Below are 15,375 nucleotides of genomic sequence, written 5' to 3'. Positions count from 1 at the left end.
TATGCCTTAAACCACACACATTGGGCTCACCCATCCTCCTAGTTAAGAAGCTATAAAAGAAGGTTTTTAAAAAATCTTTTCTGGGCATCCTACTTAAAGATTCCTCTACCAGAGCTCCATATCTTTTCCTTTCCTTTCATTACTCTCTTTAAATAAAATTTCTACTGAATTTGACATTCTGGTCTTTGTCTTCTGTCCTGACTTAACTGCCTGGGGACAGGAACCTGAGCACCAGGCTATAACAGAAGAAGGTGATGAGTTTGAAGTCTGATCATCCCGTTAGTGACCTTAGATTGGTCAGGCTTGAGGTGGTCCTGATGCAGTACAATAACACGGGTTGATGTGTCAGTACACAGAGGAGAATATAGGTGTCTGGTCATTCTGAAGTCACATTGTCTCACCTTGGATTTGTATCCCTTAACATTTTTTAGACCTTTTTATTTTTCCTCCATGTCAAATAGGGAGAGTAATAGAAATGTCAGTTGTTCCAAAGATCAATTGCAGGTAAAGCCATCAGTCGATAAATAGTGAAGTGCTTGTTTCATTATAATATTTGTATTACAATATTGTATTAGAATCAGGAGTGCTACTAGACCTTGGGAGAGTTCAAAGTCATGAATTACAAAGCCATTTAGATGAAACCTTGTTGTCCTTTACTGTGAATATACCTTACTGTCCATACAGCTTTGTATGTCTTGTTAAAGTCCAGCTGCATCGACCATCACTCAAGGACAGAGAACAAAGTCAACAATGCAAATCACATAGTGAGGTTTATTGTCCCAGCTAGCTGAGGTCCAAATATCCACCGTCTGCAGTGGGTTTCAACAAGGACCCCGAGCACTAGGTTCAGCAAGTTCTTATACTTTCATTTTGGCAAGTAAGCATAACTCAGCAAATTTCTATTACCTATAGAGTACACATATTTTTGTTGTTGTTATTTTGGCCCCCAAGATCCATCCCACTCCCTGACAGTTACATTCCGGGGCATCTAATCTCATTCTGGGGATGTAATCTTTGACAAAAGCATCTGTTTTTTTTTTCTGCTTTTCTTGTTCCTGGTGCGATAGCACAGCGGGTAGGGCATTTGCCTTTCACGTGGTCAACAAGGCCGACATGAGTTCGATTCCTTAGTCCCTCTCGGAGAGCCCGGCAAGCTACCGAGAGTATCTTGCCCACACAGCAAAGTCTGGCAAGCTCCCTGTGATGTATTCAATATGCCAAACACAGTAACAAAGTCTCACAATGTTACTGGGCCCGCTTGAGCAAATTGATGATCAACGGGAGGACAGGGACAGTGATAGTGACTTGTTCCTGAAAGAGGCCTAAGTCACTCAGAGCTGTCGTAGCAGTTCTCCAGCTGAGTGGGTCTTAACATTCTCATCAGAGAAAGCAATGTCTTCTGTCCACTGGCATCTCAGAGAGTGCCTCTCTAGAGACCTGCCGTTGATCCACAGCATCACCCCTACTGCACCCTTCTCTGGGAATTCTTCCTGAAAGTCTCTAGGCAAACCAGTTGGTCCCCTCCCTGTGGTTCCCTGCCCACTTAGCTAATGTCTATACTATGCTCTTATCTCATTATAATGAGATTATCCTCTTATTTTTGTGTATTCCTTTCTTGCTGGCAAATTTGGGTTTTGATAATTTTTTTTTTTTTTTTTTTTTTTTAGAAATCAACAAGTGCAGCCACTTAGATAAAGTAGGTGGAGGTCTTAATGTTTGATTAGGGAAGGTGGCGTGTTCTCCTAGTATGCAGAGATAAGATTTTTATTATCTGAGTCACTGCCATGCCTTTTACACTGCAAATGAAATCCCATTTTCAGAGCATAATAAATATCTGCTTTATTTCCTGGGAAATGCTCAAGGGAACTGGTAAGCTGATCTGGATGGTTTTAGAAGACAAATGTTTTTGATTTTTCTTCCTCCTTCTTTCTCTCCTCTTTCCCACTTCCTCTTCCTCTTCTGTTTCCTTCAGTTGTTTCTCCTTTCCCTCTCTTCCTTATGTGGTGTGAGTGTGTGTAGTTTATATAAAGCTATAACTACTATTTTTTGGTTTATCCACTTAGAGATTTACTTTATCTTGGGGTCGGTAGATTTTCAGTATAAAGAATTTTTTCAATTATTTTTATAAAAATTTAATAACAATGTGAATATATTTGCTTTTAATATCATATGTTCCCACATGTACTATTGAATCAGGGTTTTATTTCACAACATATGGCACCCTATAATTAACAGTTTTTATTTTAGAATGGATTAATAGTATGTATTTATTCTGGTATCTTTTAGGCATGTTAAAAATCAGAATCAGGATGCTGTGTCATCTAATTCACGTGAGAATAAAGACAAGGTTTTATAAGCATTAATTTGTAAATGGATCTTTTAGCTATATTTCCTAGGAAAGAGGAAATTTAGCTCTAGAAAGTAGGGAAAAATTATAGACTCCTACCAGCTTTAGAAAATGGCTTTTGCTCTCAATAGGGCCGCATTATTGTTGCAGATTTTACCTAACTCATTCTGAATCATCTCTACTTACAAATGAAATAAAACTAATTGAATCAAGAGTGACATTGTTATCTGTCCCATAAATATCAAGATGTTACTGTGAGATATTTGGAGTGTTAGTTGTGGAGACAATACCAAGAAATGCTACAGCAGAGCCCCAATCAACCAGCTTCCTTTGAAAAAATGTCTAAAGGCCTCTTTCTTATAAGCTTATTTAAAAAAAATCTCTAATCAGGCAAACTTGTGGCTGTGTTGAAGAGAGCTAAGGACACAACGGCTGGGCATCCTAACTTTACAGCTTTACTGGGGAATGAGTTCTTGGGACAAGTAATTTCTATTCTGTGAGCATTTGTTTCTTCATATATAAAATGAAAAGTTTAAAATAATTGATTCAAAATAGGAGACTAACACCCAAGAGTGGACGAGATTAGTACCAGGAATTTTGCTCCATGGCTTGGAGGTCAGCCACACATGCTAGGGGAAAAGGGAGCTCAGATAGAGAAGGGAGCACCAAATAAAGGGTGTTGGGAGGATCCTCCCAGGATGGGAGAAGCATGCTGAAAGTAGACTATAGACCAAACATGACTGCCACTCAATGCCTCTCTTGCAAACCACAACACCCAAAAGGAGAGCGAGAACAAAAGGGAATGCCCTGCCACAGAGGCAGGGTGGGATGGGGGGGTAGGGGGTGGGAGGGATACTGGGACCAGTGGTAGTGAAAAATGGGCACTGGTGGAGGGATGGGTACTTGATCATGAAACCCAAGCACAAAAATTTGTATGTCTACAACTGTACCTCATGCTGTTTCACTAATAATTTTTTTTTAAAAAAGTAATTGATTCAGAGCTATATTTTATCAATTCTAATAGAAACATTAGTACTACCAGTAAAACTTGAGACTGACAAAGTCTCTCTTTCATTTCAGGAACTGACCTCTGAAGTGTACCATTACTGTTCTTCAGAGGTAGACACAACAGGGAAGTGACAGTACAGTGGGTCAGGCACTGACTGGCCTTGCATGCTGCCTACCAGGGTTCAATCCTCCCATATGATCCCCCAAGCACTGTCAGGGGTGATTCCTGACTGCAGAACTAGGAGTAACCCCTGAGCATCGCCTGATGTGGCCCCTAAATGAAATCAAAAAGGCATTTTATTTATAAATAATAGTGAGAGTCAGCTTAAGTGTTTAAGTTGGAAATGGCATTCAGTGACTCTAAGTACCTATTACTCTAACTATTTTATTCTTAGACGGAGCTCCTATAGGACATAAGGGAAGGTTTCTTTTAATTTCATTATGACACACAAAATTCAGTGAGGAGAAGCAATAATAATCCTGTTTGAGGCACATGTTTGAAATTTTTTATGTGAAAAGTACCAAGACCTTACATGCTGTAAAAATTAGAAATGTATACACTTTTAATACCCCCAGTTTGTTTTTCTCTTTGTCAGTATTCACAGATTTCAAAACGTTTTAAAATTACGTGCGTAGAGTATGTACCCTTCATTCAATAGTAGGCAATGGTATGCATCTTGGGAAATAATCCCGGCATCTGTCAGAGAGAAATATATAAATTTTAAAATATCTTATGCCTTCAACAATATTTGGAAATTTGGGTGGTGGGTGAATCTGTGCCACTATGGCAATAAAAGAAACAGGTAAAAATAAAATTGTTATTGAAACAGGGAAATAAGTCAGTCAGTAATTCAAACTCAAGGAGACAATACTTATTTATAGTTGAGGAAATTGTTGAATGTAGCTTAAGGTAAGAATGTTGGGAAGGAAGGAAAAGAGCACTGGAAATAGAAGGGACTGTTTGACTGATAATTCTGGAATGGAATGTGACCAGTATGACCGAATAGTATTTATTTAAAGGAGCACATAGGGGTAGGGTTAGAGAGAGAGTAACACTGTAGCACTGTCCTCCCGTTCATCGATTTACTTGAGCGGGCACCAGTAACGTCTCCATTGTGAGACTTGTTGTTCCTGTTTTTGGCATATTGAATATGCCACGGGGAGCTTGCCAGGCTCTGCTGTGTGGCAGGATAATCTCTGTAGCTTGCCGGGCTCTCTAAGGGGGCGGAGGAATTAAACACCGGTCAACTACTTGCAGGACAAACGCCTTACCCGCTGTGCTATCGCTCCAGCCTATCATTGCTACACATCGAGTTCAAATTCCTGGTATTACATATGGGCTTATGAGCACTGGAAGGTTTGGTCAAAACAGTCAAAACAAAGAAAGAGAATAGTGCAAAAATAGGAAAAGAAGGGTAGGATTGTGTCAGAACAAAGAGTATTTAGGTTCAAAGTTTCAGGGACATTATTAAAATTTTTAGAGCATGGGAATGAATCACCATGCACCAACCCCCCGTCCTGTCTCTCCTCCCCCCTTCCTCCACACACACTCTGGACACCAAAGAGGCTTAATCTGAGCACTATGTATAATATACACAGAAGAATGTAATAGAAGAAAGAAGGGAAGCAAGTATGTTGACTTTTGTTTCTGGTCCACACCCAGCTATGCACAGGGCTTACTCCTGGCTCTGTGCTTAGGGATCAAGCCTGGCAGTGCTTGGAGGAACCATGTGCAGTGCGGGATTGGAACCTGGACGGACTGTGTACTAGGCAAGTACCTTAAACAAGTAGGAATGAATTTTGGAAGCTTGAACGGGTAGAAATAGGTAATGCAGTGTTGTCATTCAAGGTATCCAAGAGAGGGAGCAGGAGGAGATGGCAATGCTTAAAGTTTCTCTGCTCAGTTGTTCTCAAGAAGCAAGGAGGACCATTGCCAAAGTAGAATGGAGCGAGGGCTGGTTGGAGTCGGGCAGCATGAGGAAATAGGAAGAGGTAAGGAGTTTTCAATTCATTGAGATGCTGGCCTCTCAGTCGGCTAGCAGTGTGTCTCTCAGCCAAAATCAAAGTCAGACCTTTAGAAGCACATCTGAGTCAATAGCCTTAGAAACTTAGATTAAAAAGTCAGTGCTTGATGAGGCAGTGACTCTAGGTATTTTTTTGACAGTGAAAGTAAACTGAGTATGTTGAAGGGACTGAGCGATTTCATTTTCAGAAAGTTAAAGAACTGAACATGTTTGTGCTCTGAGGGACACGGACCCGGCTGAGAGGTGATACAAGATATGTGAGGAAAAGAAAGCTTCTGAAATTTCATTTTCTATCATGATTGCATTGGTTAAAATTGAAATTAAGGTGCTCTTAATGGCTTCCAAGACTGAATTACTGGGCCAGTAGCAAGGGCGTAATGGAAATGCTGGGCTTTGTACCCAGTTAGACAATATATGTAGAATATATATAAGTAAGGTGCTAATGGAAAGATACCCAGTGAACAACTGAGATTGAGTAGATAAGCAAGCTGAGTTCCAAATACAATGTGACAGAGTAAACGTTCATAATATTAGGTCACCAGTGAATTAATAGTGGTAGATTTATTATAAAATTTTTTTCTTTCGTGTTTATAGTTCAGATACGCATACAGACTACCTGGCATGTGCAAAGCTGAATAATTAATGTAATTCTTAATTGTGTATTTATAGTTTCTATAGAATATGTGTTTTATAGTTTTTAATTATACAGAATTTCTATGGAAATGTGATAGATACTATGACTTTCTGGTGACGTTTGTCTATTTGATTCATTAGCTAATCTGTGACTGAGCAGCTTTGTTGCTTTTCAGAATTAAAAACTTGACTTTGGGGCTGGAGTGATAGCACAGCGGGTAGGGCGTTTTCCTTGCACGTGGCCGACCTGGGTTTGATTTCCAGCATCCTATATGGTCCCCTGAGGACTGCCAGGAGTAATTCCTGAGTGAATGATCCAGGATTAACCCCTATGCTTTGCCAGGTGTGACCCAAAAAAGCAAAAAACAAAACAAAACAAAACAAAGAGCCTTGACTTAAAAAAAAAACACACACAAAAATGACTTTCCTTAAAATGTTTTATTTTGGGTTTACAAGAAATATTTGATGTAAAATTATTAATATTCACTGAGATTTTTTAAAAATAGGTGCTTGGAAAGCTCAAGGATTTGGGTTAAAAAAAAACGATATACTCGGTTCAGTGAAAGCTGCCAAATTCATGGAGTGTAATAATAAAAATGGCTCTGCATTGATTTAATACGCATATTTTCCCCTTGTTTGCTGTAGTCCTCTATTGTTAAGATCAGCACTATGTAGTATGGAAACAGAACTTAAATGTGTGCCTGGACTATAGTTCCTTGGCTTTTTTTCCTGAGTCAGTATTGTATATTGTATTTCATATTCCTTTTATGCCTACATGTAGAACAAAAGTGATCAAATAGCATTAAATGATGCTGATTATTTTGAAAATAAAGACAAAATTGGAAGACTTTAGCCAGGTCCTGAAACTGAAATTTAAAAAAAAAATCAATTTCTGGCTGAAAACCTTTCTGTTGACACTGGGCCAAATAAACAGTTTTCTTTTCTGACAATATTAACTGTAGCTGGATCACAGAGATTAGAGTTTGACAGTTGCCAGTAAGCAGTTTATTCACATTGCCTCAAGCTTTTAAAGAAAATAAATATGGTCCTAGAAAGTTATTGACTGAAATATATACCAAGTGATGGACATTTATTCAAAAAATTAATAAGAACTCTCACTAATGGGGTTCATCAAAATTGATATACATTTAAAAATGTCTTCTCCCAAATTTTCAATCCGTTTTCTAAAAATTATGTCACTAAATCTGAAAACCTGTTCATCATATAGCAGCAGGAATGCAAGGTCCCTAATTCCCAACATCCCTTCAGATTTAGCTACAGGTTTTCTCCACATCTTTCTAATCTCCTCTTCCTATAGATCTCTCTTTCAGTTAAGTACCAGACTATAAATAGAACAAATGGTGGTCCCACTCCAATCATGTTATTTATCTACTGCTCACCCCATTTTTTTGGTAACACTATCTTCATACTCAGTACAAGAATTGCTATGTACTAGGAAAGCTTTGTCTCCATTAGTCCAGAATTATTTCTCTTGGGTAACTGAGAGTAGCAGAAGTAGTAACAGTGGACTTGTATATGGCAAAACCTAGAAATGAGCAGATGGTTCTTATGCTCCGCTGCACCCCAAGATTCCTTCCAGCTGCTGTGTCTTCCCCAAACTGCAGTTGTTACCTGTGTAAACTCAAGTTTGTGTTTTCCATATAGACAGATTTACATATACATCTGCAGTATCTGTGTTTTAATTTGCAGCCTCTAGTTGTTTGGATTATGCCTTAGCAGCCCGCTGAGGAGTGGCTGTTGATTTAGGGGAATGAAACTCTGACCTAGTTACGGGCCCTTTTTAGTACTCTTTGTCACTTTGTGTGTGTGTGTGTGTGTGTGTGTGTGTGTGTGCATGTATGTATGTGTGCACATGTGTATGTGTGAGAGAGACAGAGAGAGGATGAGACAGAGAGAATGAATGTGTATGCATGCATATACTGCACAGTAGGACAAGGAGAGTTGCAGGAGGTAGGGTGGGGTCAGGGTGGGGGAAATGGGGTGGTGAGGTTGGTTGTCTCTACGAAAAAGCTATTGGGTACATTTGTGTATTGCATAATAACCTCACATATAAATGGTATTATTAAGTATAAAACACAGAATATATTGTTTATCTTGTCCATGGTGGCCAGAAGAAATGAGGCTATTTTGAGTATTTGAACCATTATAGACTTATGTACATTATAAGTTTTTAAAACAGATCTTCATAAAATAATTGCTTTGGGCACCATTTTGATTGATTCTCTTTTTTAAAAAAACTGGCATAATGCACATAATGTAAAATTACCATTTAGCCCTTTTTAGAGTGTGCTGTTCCATGGCATTAAGTACAACTATCAAAACCATTTATCTCCGGAACTCATTTCGTTTTGCAGAACTGAAACTATATTTAATAGTAAATCCACTTTCATTTCTTTCCAACTATGACAACCAACATTCTATATGCTATGTCTATAATTTTGAATATGTGTCTTATGTAAGTGACATGGTACAGTGTTTGTGGAGTTTCTTAATTTAAAAAACTTTTAATTAAAAAAAAATCTTTTTTAAATGTGAGGGCCTGGAGCTGGAGCAGTGGTACAATGGGTAGGGGATTTACCCCATGCAGCTGACCCAGGTTCCATCTCTGGCATCTCATACGGCCTCCTAAGCAATTCTGGATATAATTCCTGTGTGCAAAGCTAGGAGTAACCCCTGAGAATTGCCAGACTTGGCCCCCAAACAAAAACAAACAAAAATGTAATGCCCAAGGATGTATTAGTGCTCAGACTCTACAGTGCTCGGGAACCCCAGGGCACCTGATATTGGTGCTCAGGGGCCACTAGGATTCTACCCTGTGGTGCTTGCCGGGTTCTAGTTAAGTTGGTGCATGCAAAGCACTGACCCCTGTGCTAACTCCCTCGCCTCATGTTTGTGACCTGATTGCTTCTGATTTTAATTAGCACAAACCCTTCAACATTAGTTTATGTTGTAGCATGGATCCTAGCTTCCTTCTTCCATCTAAGGATGAATAATCCATCATACGTTACAGACCTAACACATTTTACTTTCCATTGTTTGACATTACATATTTGATATGCCAAACACAGTAACAACAAGTCTCACAATGGAGACGTTACTGAGTCTGCTCGAGCAAATCGATGAACAACGGAAGGACAGTGCTACAGTGCACTGTTTGACATTTGGGTGTCTACTACCTTTGGGTGTTTTTTGAATAATGCTATGTGAACATGAGGTTGCTTCACCTGTCTGGTTTCTTGCTTTCAACTCATCACTTTCAACTCACATATATAAATGTGACTTTTCAGTCAAATATTTTATTCACTCTATTACTCTCATCCTAATTTCTTTTGAAATGAACATGTCTGTAGTATTCATTAACCATTGGACTCTAGGAAGAGTCAGGTAGCCTTTTCTTCAAAATGTGTACAGAAATCTAGTGCTTGAAATTTCCGCCTGAAACCACTGGTTCCTATCCATCAAGAATTTCACTCACACACTCTGTGTAGAAGCTCTGTTGAACCATGGCAGTTCACAACTTGCCACATTTGTAGTTTTCCTTTGTTTTTTTTTCTCTAATTGATGTACTGTAGGTAAATCCCCTACTGTTCTCTGAAATACATTTTCTCACATTCTAATGTATTATCTAAATTGAGTAATAGAAATAGAGGGCTTGGAGACATTGTGAATTTTATTTGGGTTGGTGTGTTGAGATTATGGGTTTCTTGCTCCAGAATGAATTCCCATGTTAAGTGCCCTAATGTTGATAGTTAAAGATGGGATAACTCAATTATCATCTCATTGGATAAATTAGTAATCACTGCAGAGCAACCTACTGAGGGTGAGGGAAGATGTGGGGGTAGATTAGGCTGCACCAAGCACTGCAGTTACCCTGTTTAGAAGTGGGCCTGTATTTCACAGCTGGCTCTCAAGTACTGTCATGTTGTTTAGTGCTGAACAAAGGGACATTCTTCCAGGACCAGTAATTATTGCAGGTAGTTTTGCTGAAATTCAATTTCTAAGAACCTATTGATGACAGTAAGTGAGATCTTACAATGCCATAAATTTGGGTTATAGAAACAGGACAGTTGCTGTTAATTGTGTTCAGCTTCTCATGCATTAAGAAGGTTGGTTATTACAATAGCATCTTTCCATTTGAAAAGAAATTATGCTGAACATGGGCACTAATGACAATTATTATTTTTGGGTCATACCTGGCAATGCACAGGGGTTACTCTTGGTTCTGCGCTCAGGAATTACCCCTGGCGGTGCTCAGGGGACCATATGGGATACTGGGAATCGAACTCGGGTCGGCCTCATGCAAGGCAAACCCCCACCCACTGTGCTATTGCTCCAGCCTCACTAATGACAATTATTTTTACTTTTGTGTATACCTTTCATTTTCAATATACTGTTGGAGCAAGTTTTTAATGTATTTATTTATTCTTGCTTATTTTTTCAAAAGGTGCTCTTGTTAAAAAATTGAAAGTATCTGTAGTGAAACATTATTACTCATAAAATAACCACTGATAACAGTTTTTCATGTGTTCTGTGTTATAGAGATGCCTTTTATTGTAAAGTACAATATACAAACATATGGTATTTAAAACATATTTGCAAGGTAAGCAATCATAATTAATCAAACCACTCAGGAAAGTTAGGGCAGTCCTTGGAAACTACATTTTGCTTCCTGGGGGAAATACCCTCTCTAATCTCAAGAAGCAACTTCCTTTCCAGCCTTTTTAAAAAAAATTATTTATTTATTTTGAATACCCATCCCTCCACCAGTGCCCATTTCCCACCACCACGAATCCCAGTATCCCTCCCACCCCCCATCCCCCTCACCCCACCTTGCCTCTGTGGCAGGGCATTCCCTTTTGTCCTCTCTCTCCTATTGGATGTTGTGGTTTGTAAAAGAGTTAAGACTGATTTTTAGGGAGAAACGTTGGATGATTTACTTTCCATTGATCACTTTGTATATAAGGAGATGTGCGGCTTATGCGGCCGCATGGTTTGGAGTAAAAGTCCTGGTTCCCCCATGCCCGAGCTATGCTTGTAGAGGCTCATGGTTACCGGGGTTCCATCTGGAGGAGGCGGGATGCGGCACCTACCCCATCTGGGACTTCCCGGTGATCTCGGCTCTATTTGGGACCTGGAGGATTCTCCGGAAGCTCTGGAGCCTCCCAGTGGCCTTTCTTCTCTGTCAGCCTTTTTTTTTAATTAAAAAAAATTTGGGGTGGATTGGGGACCACACCTGGCAGTGCTCAGTGCTTATTCCTGACCCCTGCTCTCAGTGATCATTCCTGGTGTACTCAGGCATTCATATGGGGCTTGAACACAGGTAAGGCATGTGCAATGCAAGATCCATATTTACTGTGTTATCTCTCCATCCCTACTTTCCCACTTTTATGATAAGATTTCTCAGAGTACACATGGAAGAAGAAATACTTAATCATAACCGCCATGAGTCATTTCAGCACTTAACAATTGTTCATTGTGTTTTAACCACTTTCAAGACATTTTCCTGTAATCTCAGGGCCCCTCCTTATGCGGAGGCTTTGCTTCTTTGGCCCTGACATGCTTTTGACATTTAAAAGATAATTCCAGGTATAACAGTCCTTTAAAATTTAATATATTCATTTTTTTAGGTATATTGCACACCTGTTCAGATTCAGTGACAATTTGGAAAATGTAAAACAATTTGTTTAGGATGTTCAGGAAAGGTGTTCTGATTAGGATTGACTGAATTTATATATTATGGGAAAGACTGACATTTGGAAAGAGTGCAGCCTAGTTAATTTTCATTACTTGTAGCACCGTTAATTAATGTTTATGCAATAGTATTGAACTCAACTCTTCATCCTTTGCCTATGTGAGTTTCTGCATGCCACTGTGTGGTCGTTAAGCATTTGACTTGAGTGCACCTGAGTCTATCCTGGGCTTTAAGTTGTCATTGTCCTTGTTCCTTGCTCAGCTTCCCATGTTTCACAATAAGCATCCTAAGAAGACTCTTTAGATTTTTAATTTTTTGATACATGTGAAAAAAGTATTTCACATCATTTTGGTGCTGATTTATCTCTTCCCTTTATTCCTCTTGTATTAGGGGTGATGTGCCTCAGCTCTGGTTAACTTGAGCAAAGACTGTCAGATCAGCTACAGTAGAGAAACCTTTAGTGTCTGCTATTAAACCTGAAGATGAATACTTCCTCCTTGGAGGAGAAGAAATGACAAGATTTTGAGATGATGTTAGTGGAAATAAGAAGTGTGTCTGGTCATATAGTTTTTAAGAGGTCTTGGGGCTATTTTTGAACAGTGGCCAATTTGGAAAGCACCAACTGTGCCGAGCCTGGAGTATCTTACTACACAAATCACATCACAAGTGTGGGTGCGTAATCACAAAATAAGTAAATGTGTGGCATGGGCTCTCCCGCACATATGTGTTTGATGGCTAGGAGCTGCTTTCCCACCCTGCCTGTCACAGCCACCAACAGACACATGAGGGAGGGAACAGGGCCACCAAGCTGATTGGTGATCAGTCGCAGTTTATTTACTTTTTTTTTCTTTTTGGGTCACACCTGGCGATGCACAGGGGTTACTCCTGGCTCATGCACTCAGGAATTACTCCTGGTGGTGCTCAGGGGTCATATGGGATGCTGGGAATCGAACCCGGGCCGGCCGTGTGCAAGGAAAACACCCTACCTGCTGTGCTATCGTTCCAGCCCCATCAGTCGCAGTTTATTCCAATTTTGTCTCCCTCTGCTTCCTTCCAGACTCACCCACTCCCATATTCTTCCTGTTTCCCATGCTATTCTCCCTGCTCCCTTCCCGCCCCCCACCACCACCTTAGTCTAGAGCCCAACCTCCTGGGGTAGAGGGAGCTACTACACCTAGATCAGATAGCATAATCAACATTATCAAAATCCTTTCTTCTGGGGGAAACTCTTCTAAGACAAAGATCTCCTCCTACTAGGTGATCAAGTGCATGTTTTTTCTAAGGACATGCTTCTCCTTTCCTTAGTCTATAAACAATCATCTTAGACTGACTTACTTCCAATAATCTTTCTAGTCATTTTGCATGGACATAGTAAGAGCTATATTAATCTTATAAGATGGTTCTCCTATGGGAGCATCTGGCTATAGATCCCAGACTACAGTGCTCAGGCCAGATAGTCCTTCCTAACCCTAGCAGGGTCCTTATCCAGTTGTTTCTGTGTGGGTCATAACAGAATTTATCCATGACCGTGCTCTTAACTTATAGGTAAGTATTAAGGTATTTGGCCTGTCCCTTTTTGATGCCAGGATAGCTTATAGCTTGCCCTTAATTCATCCAGTCCCTTTGTTAGGACCCTGCTTTTGTGGTGCGAACAACTAAGGACCACTGAGGCTTAAGTTGACTAAATATGAATATAGCAGATGCCCAGGAGTGAGTATCATTCTGAGTCAATTAACTCCCAAGTCACAAAATCATAGCATTAACTGTCTTCCTGTGTCTATACAAAAAGGACATTGCTCTAAACTATGCAAAGGACATAAAGGAAAGAGAAAGACAATATTTCACTTACAAATACAAAATCTAGAGTCCTTAGAAGGATGTGACCTTACAAGTAAGGGTCTGATTTGAGAATATAGGTGATTAACCAATAGGGGAAGCAGAGCACAGAGAAGAGGTTAACCAATAAACACAGAGGAATGGGAGTGCTTTGGGAACTCTGCGATGGGTGTAACCCTTGCTGCAGGGAGCTTAGGTTCAGGTATTTGGCCTGTCCCTTTTTGATGTCAGGATAGCTTATAGCTTGCCAATAAGAACAAACCAATGTTATCCTACATTTTGGAGTCTGTGCTAGAGAGACAGTACAGCACTTAGGGTGCTTACCTTGTACGTGGCCTACGTAGGTTCGATCCCTGGTGTCCCTCAAGCCTGCTAGGAATGATTTCGGAGTGCAGAGTCAGGAGTAACCCTGAATAACCACTGGGTGTGGTCCTGGAGCAACAACTTAAAAATTCAAAATATTGGGGCCAGTCAAGGAAGCATATCAAGAAATTTCATTTGCCAACATTTCTGAAATTTTCATGGTTCCTTCCCTCTTTAAATTCTAGAGAGAACAAACTAAGTAATTTTGAAAAACACATGTTTGAAAGAAAAAAAGGGTTTTGTGGACAAAAGGAGAAGGCAGAACAGAGTTTGCTATCTATCTTGGAAAATCATGGTAATTTGCTGTTAAAGAAAAATGTTGAAAGTAGTGGTTGTCAGGATTTTAGGAAAGGATAGAATATTTTCTTGCATTTCATCTAGGAGAGATTTTTTTCTCCCATTATCTCTCTCTATTTCTTTTCTATGAGGACTGTTGATTCTATGTTTTTCAACTTTTATGAAAGTCCTTTTAAAAATCATATTTGATTGGCACTGGGAAGTCAATAAAGTCTACACCATGGCACTAGTGGCCTGAGGAGAGAGCAAAAACCTTTGAAGGCCTAGAAGCCAAGTTTTAATGGTGTTAAGCTAAGTTTTAATGGCTAGGAACATGGAAAGTGTTTCTGAACTTTTTGCTGCTGCAATCCTAGAAGACTGATAATTAGGAGTATTATTGCTAAGAAACTTGTACTTAATGGTTTTCAATGGACCTAAAAGACTCCTGGATACGACAAAATGTAATGAAATTATTAGAACACACATCTCAGGAAGCATTCTGAATTCCCTGGGGATTACTTAGACTTTAGTATTATATTGAGAGACAAAGTTGTGGTGAGAAAACTCAGTTTCCTCTTAACTCAGTCTGTTTGAAACTGCTTTAAACCTGTTATCTAAAGACTATGAAAAGGAATCATCTTTTAAAACTTAAGACTTGGGGACCTGGGGCTATAGTACAACAGGTAAGGTAAGTCTTAGCACCTGTTCCATCTCTGTAACCCACAGTACTTGTCTAAATAGTCTTTTCACTCTTATCACTTATCACTCATAGTTTTATTTTTCCAAATTACTAAAACACTTAAGCCAAATTCTCAATTTGTTTGGCAATTATTTCATTCCTTAAAAAAAATTGTCTTTGACACTGCTGGTGGGTATTTGCTTATGATTTATACCTGTAACTTTTAAGTACTTTGAAATTGTTAATCTCCTCCTATTTTTTTTAAGTAGACAATTCTGCACTGTTTGTAGCACTGTCCTCCTGTTGTTCATGGATTTGCTCAAGCGGGCACCAGTAATGTCTCCATTGTGAGACTTGTTGTTACTGTGTTTGACATATTGAACACGCCATGAAAAGCTTGCCAGGCTCTGCCGTGCAGGCGGGATAGTCTTGGTAGCTTGCTGGGCACGTCGAGAGGGGCAGAGGAATCGAACCCGGTCGGTGGCGTGCAAGGCAA

At 39.6% G+C, this 15,375-nt stretch overlaps 1 protein-coding gene across 4 annotated transcripts in view; it reads left to right on the top strand.

Moving 5' to 3' along the window:
* UTRN (utrophin) overlaps positions 1-15,375 on the top strand; it is a 610,322-nt gene that overhangs the window by 363,413 nt on the left and 231,534 nt on the right. The gene's annotated exons all lie outside the window — the stretch shown is intronic.

This window comes from Sorex fumeus, unplaced genomic scaffold, assembly GCF_029834395.1.
Source record: "Sorex fumeus unplaced genomic scaffold, SorFum_2.1 ptg000061l, whole genome shotgun sequence".
Taxonomy (NCBI): Eukaryota; Metazoa; Chordata; class Mammalia; order Eulipotyphla; family Soricidae; genus Sorex; species Sorex fumeus.
This window is presented reverse-complemented; position numbering and strand designations above follow the sequence as displayed.